Source organism: Theobroma cacao, chromosome 6, assembly GCF_000208745.1.
Source record: "Theobroma cacao cultivar B97-61/B2 chromosome 6, Criollo_cocoa_genome_V2, whole genome shotgun sequence".
In the NCBI taxonomy this organism is placed as follows: domain Eukaryota; kingdom Viridiplantae; phylum Streptophyta; class Magnoliopsida; order Malvales; family Malvaceae; genus Theobroma; species Theobroma cacao.
Genome location: NC_030855.1, coordinates 5,572,244 through 5,577,836, shown reverse-complemented (window position 1 = coordinate 5,577,836; position 5,593 = coordinate 5,572,244).

Below are 5,593 nucleotides of genomic sequence, written 5' to 3'. Positions count from 1 at the left end.
AGTGCGCATGAGCTGGTGATGATGATGATGGGATGGTGTGATGATGATGATGGGTATATATGTATATATATATATATATATATGTGTGTGTGTGTGTGTGTGTGTGTGTAAATATGTGTGTTATAGAAAATTGATGGATAATGGGTTATGGTTGTAATGCATGTGAAACTTGACATATTAAACCTTGAGAAATTGTTATGTGTTTTCATGTTGGTTTGGACCTTTTGGCAGGGTGGTTTTTCCTTTGGGAGAAAGGTAAATTTTGCATTGATGCCCTATATTTCGCTGCAGCGAGAATCAGCGAGAAACTCTCGGATTAAGAGGGGTACACTGGTCGGAAACTCGCTGCAGCGAGAATGACATTGTAGCTTCTCGCTGCAGCGAAATGCATTCTCGCTGTAGCAAGAAACTTTCTGTTTTCTAGGTTGAAATTTCGCTGCAGCGAGAAACATTCTGTTTCTAGGTAGAAATTTCGCTACAGCGAGATTCAGCGAAAAACTTTTTGTTTTGGTCTCTTATCTTGTCCAATTGCTACCCTATCTTTCACTTCTTTGCTACCATATGGGAGCATGGACTTCCAACATTAAGGATTAAAAGAGTTAAGTTTAAAATGAGGAGGTTTAGTGAGAAACCCTCGGCCAGTTGAGAAACCTTCGTTCGGTTAATAACTAAATTCCAACGTCGCTGCAGTGGAATACATTTCCGCTGCAGCGAAGATTCATTGTCGTATTTGACTTTCTTGTGTAATATTGAAGTTTTCATTCTTCAAATGGTTTGTTATGTATGGGTCCTTGATTTTCAAATGATTAATCATTTAAGGGCTTGATGAGGGGTTTTCAATAAGAATAGAAATAAATTGCATTGTTTTGAAAAAGAATGCATCATGATTTCATTAAAGATTCCTTATGGTATGCTTGTTCCCTTTCTTGTTCACTCACTGGGTTTATACTCACCATTTTCAAATTCATGTTTTCAGATCACGAGGCAGCCGGTAACTAGGACGAGGTGTCCTTGTAGACCTGTGTCCATCTTTTGGTAGGTGTCTCGGCATTTAGTAGCTGTACATTCATCCGAGTCCCTCCGCTGAAAGTCAAGTCTTCTTTTTGAGATGTATAGGTGAACCTAATGTACATTATTGGAATACATATTGTAGACAATATATGTATATAATAAATGAGAAATGCCAATACAAGTTGGCAATGTCTATTACTATTTTGATTTTAAGTTTTGAAAAATGACTTAGTAGTTTATGATGGAATGATGAACACGTCGGACTATTAGGCTTGCTTGGGCTTAGTGGACTACGTCCATTGGGCCCATGCGCTGGTCATGGCCCAAAATTTGGGACGTGACAGTAATATTATATAGTATTATATTTATTTGATGTATTCGTCTGACCTCTAATAAATTAAAGTTCTACAGGATGAAGAAGTGATCACGTGAATTGGTTTGTAATTGAAAGTTTTGTGGTATATATGAGTTAAAAATTCTTTTTTTGTTCTCAAATTAAAACTTAGATTAACAATCTAAGCTTTGGCTTTAATATTGGAAAAGTAGTTTGTAAAAGCTAAAGATATGGCTTCCTACAGTAGCTAGAAAGATGAATATAACAGCCTCAACTTTACATTCAGAAAACCCATTTTTTTTAAGGTAATTCTCAAGAAAGCTATCGAGCATGAAAAACTAGTGAGCAATCTTTTCCACAATAAAGCAAAAAACAATGAAACTCAAGAAAATAAGTAAAATGATGGTAATTTAATTTCATGGACTCATACTTCCTTCAAGATTATGTAATTTATAATAATTATCACATTTAAATAAATTTTGCATAATCAAGATTTTTCAACAATACTCAAAAAAGAATTATGCACTTAATAAATGAATAACCAAAATTTTCAATCAAAAAGAGCAAAAAATTTTAAAAACCAATCAATCACATAAAATTGTCAATAAAGCAAAATTCTTGAATTTATAAGCTAAAAATGATTTTTGTAATAGAAGTCACCCATTTTTTTTTGTGTGTCAAGAGAACTTTCAATCTTTAATAGCTTGTTCCTCTTTGTTTTAGCACTTTTGGTTCATTATCTCTTTTTGGCCTTGTTATAGAGAAGTGTTGCAATGAAGTTCATGGCCATGTCTTGAAGCTAACAAGGATCTTTACTCAATAGTCGTTAAACTTGCACACTTGAGACCAAAGCTCTGATACCAATTATTAGGAATGTGATAGCTCAATAATAACGAAGAAAATATCCAAGAAGGAAGTGAATTGGATTTCCAAAAATTCTTTCTAACAAATCAAACTTTGAAGCTTAATGACAATTTCTTAAACTTGTTTTCTCTTTTGAACAAACCAAAGAAATGAACAAACAAGTTGAAAACACATTTTTAATACTCTTCAAGGTGAAGTAAAAATGCTCAAGTATAAAGATGATGAGTAAGTGAGTTGTAATTAAATTTCTAAAACATTTTCATGGTAAAAGCACAAGCTCTATGAGAAAAGAGATTCTCAAATTTTGCTCTCACTTTAAAACATGTTAGAAACAATTTGGAAACCAAATGAGCAAGTAAGTTGAAAACAAATTCTCAAAAACTCTTCAAAATGAAAAGTATAAATTAAATATGTAAAGTAACTTGAAGAATAAATTAAGGAATAAAACAAGGTAAGTGCAGATTTTTAAAACTCTTCAAACCAAGGTAAAAGCATAAGTATTTTAAAGTAAGTCAAAAGTGATTTGAAGACTAAGTTGAAAAAAAAGCAAGTTCAAAACCAAATGTTCAAATCTCTTCACAACTAAGTAAAATGCACAACTAAGAAGCAGTGAAAGGTAAAGAGAAAATGCATAAGTTCAAGAGTAAGGAGAATAGAGAAAAGACACAAATTGTTTATAGAGATTCAACCCTGTTCGTTGGTGCCTACAGCCTCTCCTTTCATTCACCAAGGAGTTTGTAATCCACTATGAAAAATACTTTTTCAAGGCTCAAGTATAACCTTTACAACAACACCTTTTCACGAGAGCAAGCATAACCTCTTGCCTTTATGAGGATCAGGCATAACCTCTGGCCTTTTCAAGGATGAAGTATAACCTCTAAATAACATTGCCTTTTGAAAGCTTAAGCATAACCTTTCTCTCTTACAAGCTCAAAGCAAATGATACCTCTAAAAGGTGAGTTTGCTTAAAAAGTACATGGAGGAAGAGTTTGATAAAGCTAAAGAATGATTGTAAAAGATGTGAATGAAAGCATAAAGAATTTGAAGCACAAGGTAGCTCGTTATCTTTTTGGAGGAATATGAATGGCTTGTTCTAGCTTGGTTTTTCTTTCTTTTTCCTTTTTTCTTCATCTCATTTGATTCTTGATCAAATTATCTTTTTCTCAACTTTTCTCACTCCTAAAATGTGTTAAAGAAGTCCTTTTTATAACTAGAAAAGCTTTAAAGCTGTTGGGGATGATTTGGTGGAGACATTAGTCGTTTTTCTTGTCTTTTTCGCGTCTAATGGCCACTTTGGGAGTATGAGAATCGATTCTTTTTCTTCAAAAGTCAGTTCTTCTTTGGTTTGGACCTTTCTGCTTTCAAAGAATTGATTCTTTATTCCTGAGAAGTCAATTTTTTACGTCTAAGAAATCAATTCCTTTTGTTTGAGAATTGATTCTTGTCTTTCCATATATCAATTCTTTTTTTTCCAGATATTGGTTCTTTGTGCACCCAAACTTGCAAGAATCAACTTCTTGACTATTGGAATTGATTCTTGAGCTCCCAAAAACTTGTCTAAGTATTCCATCTTGCAAGAATCGATGTTTCTTTTTACAAAACAACTTTAAATGTTAATCAAGTAAAAAACATAAAAGCATATCAAAAGCATTTAAAGATCACTTAAGCTATTTGAGGATCGCTTAGACAAAAAATTTGATCATTTTTGTCATGTCAAAACTTTAATCATTTTCAAGCTATTAAAGCTAACACATAGATATATAGTAAATTGGTTGAGATACATATATTTTTATAAGAACTTGATGGAGACTTGTAAATAAACTAGAATTCTAGGTTAACAACTCATGCCTATCTAGTAAGAAAAGAAGGAATAGAAGAAATTCAGATGAAACATTGAGGTGATATTGTGGTTATGAACTTTTGATTATTTGATTTTAGTTAAATTATTACTTTTGCTTTCAGTTGTAGTTTAAATTTTAGTTTATTTAATTTTTAATAGTTTTAAATTCGATTGTTTGGATAAGATTGAGTTGTTTTAATTTTAGTAATTAGAAAAAAGATTTGGTCAATTCTCTGTTGGAATAAACTCTACTTTCTACTATATTACTTGTTTAAGATACGTGCATTTGCGTGATAAAATTAAAACAATGCATGGCTGCTTGCCATCGATGACAATGAATAGCTTTATGATAATTGGATGGTTCATGAATAAGTTTTAGCTTTGCAACGAAACTTAATGTGATGATAAAAGTTGGACAGTAGATAAACATTTGGAAATTGGAAACTAAGTAAGCAGTAACATTGTTTTCTAGTTAAAGAAGAGAAGCAATGTTTGTTTTAGGGTTGTTAGAAAAAAAGTGATATTGATAGACATCCAAATATTTGGGTGGTTATCAAATCATTGTACTTCTTCTAAGACGTATAGAAGAAGAAGAAGGTGTGTCAGTAAGACGTACAATAAGTTCAAGGTCGAGGGTAAAATTGTCATTAAAGAAATTTGAATCTATTTAAGAGTTTTAAGTGGGAATAAATGTAGACAGATAAAAATGATCATGAGGAGCATGATAAAAATAAGTAAAAGAAAAAAAAACAGGGATAAGCAAAGTTATAAGTGTGAGAGGATGAATCAGAATAATTAGGCGATAGTGCAATTCTAATCTGAATGTTAGAATTAGGATTGGTATTGGCATGCTTGTGCTTGAAAGAAAAGATATGCTCATGAAAGATGACATTCTTTGATGAAAAACATTGTTGCTTATCATGATCATATAATCTACATTCTTTCATACCTAAAAGGTAACCAATTAAAACACAATTTCTTGCTCAACGTTCAAACTTCTTTCTATTGTGGACCAAGGTAGATGTAAAACATAAAAAAACAAATACTCTAAGAGGGAATAAGAGGGTGATTTATGAAATAGCATCTTAAAAGGAGTTTTGTTATACAAAATGGGAATAGGTTGTCAAGCCCAGCTTTATAATATATTTGCCATATTGTATAGGTACTTGATAGAATGTTTGCATGTCACAACCCGGAACCTCCCTCAGGCCCATGACAATCGCCTCGACATTCCCGATTGACACTCATTATCTGAAATGCCAACCGGAACTCCGCAAGGCTTACATATCAGTTTCTTTCCTTCCGTGTGAGCAATCGTTGTTAAATATCGAGTTTTTAGAGAATATACACTATTTTAGATCAAAAACAATCAAAATAAAATTTTCACCACACGAGGGTATTTTGGTCATTTTTTCTCAAAAATATTGAAACTGGCTAAAACGTAATATACAAGTACAAAACACATAATTCATATTCAAAATGAGTTTAAAAGTCTAAAATCTTCATTTAAAATGAAATTACGATTATTTGAATATAATAAGAAA